The sequence below is a fragment of the Ammodytes marinus genome, assembly GCF_949987685.1.
Source record: "Ammodytes marinus genome assembly, chromosome: 1".
NCBI lineage: Eukaryota > Metazoa > Chordata > Actinopteri > Uranoscopiformes > Ammodytidae > Ammodytes > Ammodytes marinus.
Genome location: NC_137230.1, coordinates 2,994,891 through 3,007,710, shown reverse-complemented (window position 1 = coordinate 3,007,710; position 12,820 = coordinate 2,994,891). Strand labels below are relative to the sequence as shown.

The following is a 12,820-nucleotide window of genomic DNA, read 5'->3' as shown; positions in this document are numbered from 1 at the left end:
GAGATATTCAACGTGGACACATCAGACAGCAATGCAATAAAGTACCACAGTGCTGCTGCCTTTTATAAAGGACACAGTTTTTATTTTGGCGCTGGAAAGGTTTAAATGGAATAATGAAGAAGCACATTTTTAAGTGTGTGCATTTAATGGAATGTCATTCACGACAGAACAGTATGACTCCACCTCCCTCAACTTGACAGTGTACTCATTGTGCAGTTAGACAAAAATCTGCCTGGCGAAATTTAGACACTTGGTGTGGCCAAAATAAGTGGATATAGGGTTGTAAAGATATTCTAGAGAAGCTAGCATGGTTAGAACAACGTTCCAGAAAGTATAACATTTTTCTATTGTCATATGCACACACATTACAGTGGCTCAGTCATCAGCAACTACATTCTAAGTTCTCAGGCTCCCTCTAACACTTTGTCATTGGCATTCTGGATTGCTAGGGTTAGAGTCGTGCATCGTCTGTCCATCTGTTTGGTTTAAGATGTTAATGGTGAAGTAAGCGATTCTGGAGAATGTTTGTTGACAAAATGCTGTGTGCTGAAAAAATCCTGGTGTTATTACAATGCCTAGGCTCTGTAAACTGGTATGTAAACAAAGGGGCCCCACATTGTTTAAAACCAGATTTTTTATAAGCGCACTCACAGAACGGAGAGGAGACAGACTGTGAGGAAATATTCCCTGATTTGACAAAAAGTGATTTTGTCAACAAACATTATCCAGAATCGCTGACTCCACCTTTAACTATCGTGGATCAAACGAGTCAGGAAGAAGGGAGGTAATGAAAGTTTAGTCAACCTGTTACGTTACACGTTTTGAGTTTTCTATTAGGCATTTTAGAGCCCCCTGTAGGCCATAACTAGAATGCAGTCTTTTGTAGGTAATTAATATATGTTCATTCTCATTGGCTGATAAGAGTCACATTCTGTTAGTCACGTGATCGGTCATTATTACGGCAGCCATTTTGATCTGTCATTTGAGCCAGAGATCCACATGGTGAAACATCTCTTTTTTTATCTCACGTCATCCATCCGTGTAAGGCTTGGAGAAGCTTTGTTTGTGAGCAACTTAAAGCGGCTACGAGTAACATTTAAATATCTTTTAAACAGCCTCATGTTTCCTCTGATAATCATAAATGACCTTTAACAGCAAATGAGACCATCAGTGCAAAGAAAGACGTTTTTAAATAGTTTTTATTACTGCTTTTGGTCTGGTCGCACACCCAGTCCGATTTTCGGTTCGCTCGTGCAGGCTCTATGGTCACATATCCGTATTGGTCGCAGATTTCAGTGTGGAGCAGCAACGTGATTTGAGAAGCCTATCCCTCCAGATGAGGGAAGGGGAGCGGGAGCCTTGTTTGAGACAGTTATTTGTCGTCATAATGACTGATAACGGGGCTGAACCATCAAAGAAAAAAGAGAGAATGCAATGAAGAAAAGTTAAAAGGGAGAGTGATATAGGCTACGGGCGGGACGAGGGCGTTGCCAAGCAACGTGTATACAATTTCACGAGAGCGAAACTAGACTGCAGTGTTTACTCCTAAATGAATGAGCGGTTGGTACTAACACAAAGTTTGCTTTGCTTCACCATCATCAGATAACCATTATCTGAAATAGTAATTATTTACATCAACAACACAAACACATTACCTCATCGTGATCCATACTAACTGCCGTCTCTCGTTCGCTTTCTGTGAAGACACATAATCTTTCAGCTCCGTGAGAGAGAGTAGTTAGGTGACGCTGCTGCATCAACTCATTGCAATCAGGTGCGTGTAGCGCTGACTGGCATTAGTTGATGCAGTGTCAAAACCACTCTCACGGAGCTGAAAATAGTCCTCACACTTTCAACACACGGACATGCACTATATTGCGCCCTTCTCAGTTCACACTCGCACGCCTGGCACGAGCTAGAAAACAGCTTTGCGACAGCGGGCGTCGTAAAAATACTACCGCTTTTGTCCAAAGGGGACGCCAACGTGCCATGTTACTCGTAGTGGCTTTAATTCATCCATGTCTTATATAATTATTTATGGTAATATTTCATTGTATTTCATAACTTTATAAGTACATTTTTATAACCTTAAACTAGAGATACAGGGTTCCAAAATGTAATAAAGTTAGACTGAATCACTCTTTAGTTCACCAGTCAATCCTCAAACTAAATACGGCGCTTAATCCCAGATCATATGTACACTGTTTGGCCTTAAATGTTGTCTTGTGTTATTGAAATGTAATGTTGTCCTGTTTCTAGGCAAGACAAATTTACGACTTGCTCTGACAATAAAGTTGTATGGTACTGATCTCAGCTCAATTTAATCTGTGCATATTATTGTCTTCTTTCCTCTGGTCTTTGTTCTGGAGTGCAGACATCCACTTAAAGTCCTGCCAACCGCCATATATTGGCTGTTTAAAGGCTGACAGGATGCCTACACCCCAGTGGCCCAGACAAAGAATGAAGGCAGGCAGCCAGCAGTACTCACACTGAACAATAGCACAGACAGAGTGAGAAGGAGCCATAGCCATGAAGACAGTCAATTATGGCTGATCACTTTGAGATGATGCCGTGAGGCCGAGTCAGCAAAGTGTTGGATCAGAGCCTAAGACACTGCTGTACTGAGGTGAAACAATAGAGAGGAGCAGGGAATGTAGGTTAACAGATACATCCTGGGGGCTTGCTGCCACCATGCTCTGTAGCCACCTGCCTGCAGTCAGCTGCTATAGGGGGAGATATCCTCCCCTCTTCCCTTTCTCTTCTTCACACACACACACACACACACACACACACACACACACACACACACACACACACACACACACACACACACACACACACACACACACACACACACACACACACACACACACACACACACACACACACACACACACACACACACACACACACACACACACACACACACACACACACACACTCTGCTGGATATCTATTTAGGACAGGCACTTTTTTAAAAGCTCAGCACTAACCCACCTAGGGCCTTGCTTCTGGAGTTTTCTGCTCACCGAATGGTTAACAGAAGAAAACTTTGTGCCCAAAAAGACTGGTGTAGTTAGACTCACTCACTACCATTACAATTACTAAAACACGTACGGCCATTTTGTGTTAAGGCCATGTGCAACCTTGAAGTATAAACAACATTAAAACAAGTCAAGTATTTCAACTAATTCATAAGCATCCTGCAACAACATAGGGCACAGGATGTATAACGCAGATGTCTTTGCCAGCTTTGAAGCTATAGTCTAGCACGATAAGTAGCTATGTAAGCTTTCAAGTAACTTTATCCGAGAGGGAAGCCTGTCGTAGGCCCAATCTAGATCCACACCCTACACCCTAACCCTATCCACTATCCCTCCGTTTGCGCGTTCGCGGGGAGGGCCCGCCATATTGAGTGTCGTCCCAAACCATCGAGCCTCGAGTGTAAGTGGGTGATAAAGCCCTCGATCATCGAGTCTGCATCGACGTTGGCTCAGCCCTACGTTTGACACAGGTGTCCGCCAATCAATTATGTCCGGAATGGAGGAGCTAACTTACAAATGAGAGTTCCAGGGAGTTTGTTTCCCGAATTATAAATGAAACGTAGCTACTCTTACCTCAAACAGACATTTGATTGATTATTTTTATGCATAGCCCTAAATGACGGAACCGGAGGGTAGCCTACAATATCGGAACGAACATGTTGTTTTACACTTGTTGATTTGATTATGCCACTTGTCTACCGTTAGTGTATTTTCAAGGCGTGGAAAAAGATAAAACGAAGCAGATGAAGAAAATGAAGAAAATGCCCACAAGTTAATAAGGGACAGTGATTATTATTTCCTTAAATTGTTAGTAAGATTTGTGTTTCTGTTACAGCCGATGAGGGGTAGTAATAGCGGCGGTGACGTCAGTCAGCTGGAGCGCATGACTTTTCTTATTTATGACCACCCTTGCAGTGCATTATAATTTATGCACGCTAATTAACTGCCGCGATTCGCCGGTCGTAATGGCAGATTAACGTATCATGACAAGTGGAATACATGCTTTAGCAGACTATTGTTCTTTTCCCTGGTTTTGTATGCTGTGCATGTAAACTAAAAGGATAATTAAACAGCGGATCAAACAACCACCCGTTTTCTCCACTACAGACTGAGCTGGTAAAATTAAGAATATGCAGTTAGAAAATGTTTAACAACAAATAAATTATTGTTGTGGAAATGTTTATTACAGTCATAATAATTATGTGTTTATATAGACTAATGCCATCTTGACTCTAAATAAACGGAAGTTAATCAACAAAAGTTCTGACCTGACCTTATGGTGAAGGTTGTTATGTTCTGAGATATGTTCTGACCTTATGGTGAAGGTTCTGACCGTAAGGTGAAGGTTCTTATGTTCTGATTATGTTCTGAGATACTCAAAGGGCGTACGGAAATGTATGTTTTGACTGAGATGGCTCCGGAGAACTGTGTCTGCAAGATAATGAACAATATATATGACTGAGGAGATTGATTCTTCCTCAGTCAGTTTTCTGCTCTCTCCCTGAGAGTCGTAGTTGCTGATTCTTGTTTGCAAACAATTAAACTATCTTTTATTATACTCTTAACATTGTGTCATCTGGTATTTTTGCCAACTCTCACCCGAACACTAGACAAGCTGTTTTTTCAGTTCCACGACATTATGCAGCCAAAAAAGCATGGGAGTGAGTTTGTTTTTATTCAATACTACATTTTACTCTCACATGCGTAGCTGAATATGAATGTAAAGAGTGTTTCAGGTCAAATATAAATGTGGTGGAATTCTATTTTAGGGTGAGAAATAAAGACTTAACAAACTAGTGTCTCCTTCCTGTTTCCGTCTGGCAAAGGCGAGGGCTTGCCAAAGCCGCACCGTTGTTATACCCTCGCCCTTAATGATCGAGTGGCACTTCACAGCCGCGAGTGTGACTCCACAGCGAGTCACACTCGCTCACGGAGTGGGAGTGCCTAGGGAGTCATTTGGGATTGGGCCATTGTGTCTTCTTTAAAGTGTATTTATTGTGTATTTTCAGTGACAAGTGATTTTGCTTGTTAAAAGGTGGAGCCAGTGATTCCAGAGAAAGCTTTTTGATATTTGTACCAAAACAAATACACCCCTCTCTTCCTGCTCCTTCAGAGGCTCCACCCCTAGATGCGCCTTGCCTTGGCAGTCGTCACTAACCACCTGTCCAATAGGATTGTTGATTTACTTCATAACCATATGAGCAAGTTGTTCGCCCTGATGTCTGCCCACTGATTCTGTATTTTAGCAGTACTAGTTCAGTTGTGTCTTGTATCTGAGGTAGTTGTTTTAAATTGAGTTTTAGAAACTCATCTTATTCATAAGCCAATGCTCCCAGTTACTAATGGTCACTTTCACTCCTTTGTCCAGAGAAGGTACAACCTTTTTTCAGGCTGTTGGATATGTTGACATCAGTAGTGCCACTGCCTTCTGTATGTGTGGCCATTCCACTTTTAGGACCATTGGGCTCCATTTAGAACCAAGGTCATTAAGATCCAAGAAAGTCAGGGTGTCCAGCCAATGTGTGGCCATGAAGAGAAAGGTGACCTCTGGCCAGGGGCATCTGGTGAGGTTCCATGGCCTCACGTCACCAGGTGGTGGTGACTGATGCTTTAACCTGAGGCTGGGGAGCAGTTCAGTAGAACAGAGTGCTGAAGTGGCTTTGGATTGTACAGGAAATGTTAATGTGCTCAAACTCTGTGCTCGTACAGGTGAAACTCGAAAAATTAGAATATCTTGCAAAAGTTCATTTATTTCAATAATTCAACTTAAAAGGTGAAAATAATATATTATATAGACTAATTACATGCAAAGTGAGATATCTCAAGCCTTTATTTGTTATAATTTTGATTATTATAGCTAACATCTTATCAAAACCCCAAATTCAAAATCTCAGAAAATTTTAATATCACATGAAATCAATAAAGAAGGGATTTTAAATACAGAAATGTCGGCCCTCTATAAAGTATAATCATCCATATGTACTCAGTACTTGGTTTGGGCCCCTTTTGAATGAATTCTGGCCTTAATTCCGATTCATTTTCCATGATATTCTAATAATACGAGTATCACCTGTATGTCCTTGTATGTGCCAATCGTGAGAGGTGGAATTCAGATTGACCCTGATGGCATGGCAACTCTTCAGTTATCAGCCTTTAGGCCCATGTACCTGCCCGGGTACATTATTTCCAAAGGATTAGTTTTACTTGTCACACTTGACACACAACACAAGACACCTATTTTCAACTTTCAGTTTTTTAAAGCACGGGTTTGAATAGTTTTTCCCCTACCATTGTCCACGGCTCCTCCCTTTCAACTCAAACACACTTGTCCAAGTTTCTGGGTTCTCAAAGCTTTTCTGGAGAAACACAAGCAAAAAGACAGACACTATGCTAGGCTGGAAAGTTCATGTAAAGAGACCTGTTGCTGATTCCTGTATCTCAAGTCAAGTCAAGATCAGTATGTGAAGTGACTACTAAGGTTTTAAATACACGGGGAAAACCAATTTTTTTGTTCCCTTTCTCTATCAATCTCTTTCTTCCTACATCTTGGCCCGAACAGACAAACAGACTTGTTCATGTCAGCTTGAAAGCCCTAGAGATTATGTTTCATCAGAAAGGGCACAGAAGAAAAATCCAGATCAAACCAAATGAGAGAGACAATGGAAGGGAGAGCTAGACAGAGGGAGAGGCAGGGCAAAATAACGGAGCATGTAAGGAGAAACGGAGGAGGGGAAGACATTTCCGAGGGGAAATTGGAGGACTGATGAGGTGGAGAATGTTTCATGGCTGTGGGATCCCAGCAGGACTAGGGCTGGGACTGGAAACTGTGTCAAGGACGACTAAGAAAATGCCTTCGGAGTGGCAATAGTGGTTACATTTAATCTCTGTTAGGGTGTACGGTTAGAGTTAGGATGAATGTGTGTTTTAGTGACCCCCCTTAACCAATTTTTCCTTAACTTTTGATGAAATGGTGGTAAGAAGTCACACAGCTACCACACAGTGCTTACAAATGACAATGTTGGTCCCTTTGTCTACTTTTCAGTGACTTATGTCTGAAACAAACTGGTTTGTTTAACACAATTCAGAACCAGGTAGATCCTAGAGTTTACAGGTTCTTTTAAATTTAGCTCAAGGAAATTCTTGAAGGTACAGGTCATTAGGCTCCGGTAGCTGAAATGAGCTAAATGGATATTTTAAAAATAAATTGAAAAAAAAACACTCAATTGAACATCGTTCAACAACTTCGTTCAACAAAGTTATTTGAGTAAACTCAATCGTGGATAAAGACCATGTGACAGGGTGGAAACTGTTCAGTGAGTGGTCTGTGAGTTAAAACTGTTTTGTCAACTGCTGTTGCCAAGGTCAATAATGAACCTTTCAGCTCAGTAGCCAGGTTTCCATCTAAATGTGAAGCAAATCTTTTGAAAGTTCCGAAAAGAGAAAGAAAAAAAGGAATGTGACTTAGGTGCGTTTCCATCAAGTGTTTGGAGCGGATAAACTCCACTAGTTTGGTCTGTGTATGGCGCTATAGACGTACCGTTGCCTATAACATGGCTGTAATAAAAAGTAGAATAAGTCGATGTTACAAAGCAGAAACTAAACAAACATGTCTGCATGGAATTGATTTCCATTGGGCAAGTTGTTATCGTCCTTTAGTATTGTCCATGTCTACTGCTATCTGGAGACCAAGACATTATTCAGATTGTTTATGATGCACCCAGCGGTAAAGGGCAAAACGACGACCAAAAAGCTGATTAGTCCTGTGTGTTCAAAGTTCACGCTGTCACTATTTATTCGGAAAGTATTTCTCAAGTAATTTAAGAGTTTCTAGAAAAGCAATATATAAATACAAATTATTATTATCTCCCATTATGAGCATAATCTCTTTTTCACATTAGTCAAAAACCTCCTTTAACGAGTGTACACACATTTTAGCGAATAAAAGACCCAGCTAGTGTCATTTGATATTTTTGTATGTGTGAGTAATCAGTAATAGTTTACCCCTTCTACCAGGCGTTATGCTAAATTAGGTTAAACACATCTTTGCTCTATATGATCAAAGTAAATCAACGTGACAGCACGGATATTACATTTATATCAATCATCTGACCATTAGTGAGCAAATAAAACATCTAAAAAATTTGGGATTGTGTCCTTTTAAGAAGACAAAACTACGAGTGTGATGCAACCAAAGTATGATCCATAAATAGACAAATTTTATTTTAAAATACCAAAATTCCAGACCAGATTATAAAGCAAAACTAATAGTTTGCAGAGATGGAGGTCTGCTTAAGAAACGTATTATTGTCTGATGTGGAACCAGAATAGAAACAGTATCTTTATTCACAATCTGATTAGAGCTGGACTGAGATGAACCTAGGCTAGCGTCTGCCATCACCCCTGTGTGGTTGACATCTGTAAAAATCATTCAGTCAGTGTGTTCTGCTTAAGATCTGAGGTCCATAGTCACCGTTGGCACACCAAGAGACAGGCCCTAATGCAAAGCAAATGTTTTCATGAAGTCACCCGGTGCTGAATCAGCAGCATTCATTCATTTCAACTATTTAAGTCTTTTTTTCTTTTTTTTTTTTTCTTCTTCCTTCCAGAGAACTGACTTGGACTGTGTTTGGGGCTGTGGCTCTGAACAACAGCTGCTTCACATTAAGGCCCTGATGATGAGAGATTGATGTTGGCCCTCCTTTAACCCCCTGTGACAAACTGCTGACCGTCAAACATTATCAAGCTTGCTGTGTGCTCGTTCTCAACCGTAATCACAGAGAAAATCCCAAACACTGGCTGGGTGTATGCTGCTAAACCGAAAAACACTGGAGAGAATTAGAATGAAAGCCTTTTAAGGTAGTCAAAGAGCATCCACGGCTTGGCAGTGTGTTGAGCAAATACATGACACAGGAAACACCAAACTGTTGAAAGCCCTGCCAATGTATTGATTCAGATCTTAATTAGTTAGTCAAGAGGAACAAAAAAACCCTCTACTTCAACACACATCTGCTCTACAAGCTCTGACACTTGTGAGGTGGGTTTTACTCCTGCTGCCTGTACCGCCCTCTGTTGTGCAGTTCCATATATATATATATACAGGTCCTTCTAAAAAAAATAGCATATTGTGATAAAGTTGATTATTTTCCATAATGTAATGATAATAATTGAACTTTCATATATTTTAGATTCATTGCACACCAACTGAAATATTTCAGGTCTTTTGTTGTTTTAATACTGATGATTTTGGCATACAGCTCATGAAAACCCCAAATTCCTATCTCAAAAAATTAGCATATCATGAAAAGGTACTCTAAACAAACTCTTAACCTAATCATCTGAATCAACTAATTAACTCTAAACACCTGCAAAAGATTCCTGAGGCTTTTAAAAACTCCCAGCCTGGTTCATTACTCAAAACCGCAATCATGGGTAAGACTGCCGACCTGACTGCTGTCCAGAAGGCCATCATTGACACCCTCAAGCAAGAGGGTAAGACATAGAAAGAAATTTCTGAGCGAATAGGCTGTTCCCAGAGTGCTGTATCAAGGCACCTCAGTGGGAAGTCTGTGGGAAGGAAAAAGTGTGGCAGAAAACGCTGCACAAACAGAAGAGGTGACCCGACCCTGAGGAGGATTGTGGAGAAGGGCCGATTCCAGACCTTGGGGGACCTGCGGAAGTAGTGGACTGAGTCTGGAGTAGAAACATCCAGAGCCACCGTGCACAGGCATGTGCAGGAAATGGGCTACAGGTGCCGCATTCCCCAGGTCAAGCCACTTTTGAACCAGAAACAGCGGCAGAAGCGCCTGACCTGGGCTACAGAGAAGCAGCACTGGACTGTTGCTCAGTGGTCCAAAGTACTTTTTTCGGATGAAAGCAAATTTTGCATGTCATTCGGAAATCAAGGTGCCAGAGTCTGGAGGAAGACTGGGGAGAAGGAAATGCCAAAATGCCTGAAGTCCAGTGTCAAGTACCCACAGTCAGTGATGGTCTGGGGTGCCATGTCAGCTGCTGGTGTTGGTCCACTGTGTTTTATCAAAGGCAGGGTCAATGCAGCTAGCTATCAGGAGATTGTGGAGCACTTCATGCTTCCATCTGCTGAAAAGCTTTATGGAGATGAAGATTTAATTTTTCAACAAGACCTGGCACCTGCTCACAGTGCCAAAACCACTGGTAAATGGTTTACTGACCATGGTATTACTGTGCTCAATTGGCCTGCCAACTCTCCTGACCTGAACCCCATAGAGAATCTGTGAGATATTGTGAAGAGGAAGTTGAGAGACACCAGACCCAACACTGTGGATGAGCTTAAGGCCGCTATCGAAGCATCCTGGGCCTCCATAACACCTCAGCAGTGCCACAGGCTGATTGCCTCCATGCCACGCCGCATTGAAGCAGTCATTTCTGCGAAAGGATTCCCGACCAAGTATTGAGTGCATAACTGAACATACTTATTTGAAGGTTGACTTTTTTTTGTATTAAAAACACTTTTCTTTTATTGGTCGGATGAAATATGCTAATTTTTTGAGATAGGGATTTTTGGTTTTTCTTTACTTTTTTGCCAAAATCATCAATATTAAAACAATAAAAGGCTTGAACTACTTCAGTTGTGTGTAATGAATCTAAAATATATGAAAGTCTAATGTTTATCAGTACATTACAGAAAATATTGAACTTTATCACAATATGCAAATTTTTTGAGAAGGACCTGTATACACTCACACGCCACTTTGTTAGGTACACAGGTTTAATTTTTTGTCAAAGCAAATCAGCCAATCACATGTCAGCAACGCAATGCATTTAGTCATGTAGACCTGGTCAGGACAACTTGTTGAAGTTCAAACCGAGCAACAGACTGGGAAAGAAAGGGGGTTTAAGTGACTTTGAACATGTGCATGGTGCCAGACGGTCTGATAATGATCCAGTACCGTCACACAGTAACATGAGCTGGAGTAACATCTACCATGGACATTTTTTCTGGTGCTTTTGAGCAGCAAAACAGACATTTTCAAGTCTAGCAGGGCTCCAGACTAACTTTTTCACAGGTTGCACCAGTTACGGCAATCTTTTTCATCGAGGCGCAGCAGCATATATTTAGGGTTCACCCAATATTTCATTTCAGCGTTACACATCGTGTCAGTTCACATAGATATAGGTTATTCATTATCTAATTATATAAATCATTGATAAGAGACAAATGTTTGTTTCTACATTTTTGGTTGAGTAACCTGTAACTCAACAAAAAATTGTGATAAAACAAATAAAGTGCTGGTTTTAAAGATATTTGTTTTGGCATTTTTATGGTTTATTGATAGTGTAGAGACAGAGTTGAAATGGGGCAGAGAGGGGAGTGACATGCAGAGAATGACCGCGGGCTGGAATCGAACCCGGGTCCGCTGCTGGCTGAGGCCCTTGGGGGGGACGCCCTACCAACTGAGCTAAGGGCGCCCCTCATAAAGTGCTGGTTTTAAGTGTAAAAAGTATTTCTCTGTGCTGTGATCGCCACTCCCAAAGTCATTCTCTATGACCTACAGTCTAAGCCTAATATAAGGAGCCCCCATGCTGCTTATTGATAACTTGCTCCTGAACACTCTGCCTCATGCTCACACACACACTGATGACTCACCATCAATATCCTAATGCACATCTCTTTCATTATTTATGACTTTATGTCTCATAGGAGGATATCACAACTATGATAGTGCATCCACAGCACTCTGTTCAAAGTGCCAACCCACATTAACGTGAGGTCACATCAACACTGCACAAAGCAACAATCAATACGTTACACATAACATATATGACGAGCTTAGACATATACACACATGCTATGGAATACAACAGTTATGTAGCAATATTTAGAGGTAGTTCAATATAATGTACAGCATGACTTATACTGGGTTTTTTAAGGCTGGGATATGATGCACTGTACATTCACTGTGAGGATCAGACTGCATAGAAACTAAACATTGGATAGTATATGGATCATTTTCACACAGCCAGCTACCAGCAGCTTTTTATGGTATGCAATGGTGTGATCAAAAATAAATAAACAAACTCAACTTAACTCAAAATTGTCCAAATAAAAGCAAAGAAAAACCTGTGCTTTTTGATCAATCTGAAATCACCTTAATCCTCAACATGCACCAATCTCATTTGTTGACCTGATTGTGGAAGTAAACACAGAGATAGTTAACTGCCTTTTCAGCCTTCCTGCCACGTCCTAAGTTAGCATTTAATCAGATTCTTGAGAGAAACCACCACAGATAAGAGACACAATGAGCTTCATTCATTGTGATTGTGGTGAGTACAATTCAATACACACAAACACAATCCATTATCAACCAAATGGCATTGAGAGACAATGACAACAGTCTTAAATGTCCATAACTCTTAGGCAGTTGTCTTGACACAGTGATGACAGTTTTATGTCAGCCTTCAAATTAAGGCTAAGCACAGCACAGCACAGCACAGCACAGCACAGCACAGCACAGCACAGCACAGCACAGCACAGCACAGCACAGCACAGCACTACATGCCTAACTGTGTTCAAACTGTGCCTGAGCTACATTAGAACTACTTGGCCAGAGAATGACTGAAATGTAGGCACATCACAGACAATTCCTCTTTACAGAGCTGCTAAGAGCCTGTGGTGGAGTATAAATAGTGCTTAATTATCTGTAGTGTGTGTATACATGTGTAAACTGGTGAAAGAGGTCATTCATAGATAGTCTCTGAGAAAAAAATAAAAAGATGGTGGAGGAATATAAAGCCAGCCA

The 12,820-nt window shown here is 41.0% G+C and overlaps 1 protein-coding gene across 1 annotated transcript in view; it reads right to left on the bottom strand.

Moving 5' to 3' along the window:
• The window catches only part of efl1 (elongation factor like GTPase 1), a 96,753-nt gene that overhangs the window by 51,963 nt on the left and 31,970 nt on the right, over positions 1-12,820 (bottom strand). The window lies entirely within an intron of this gene.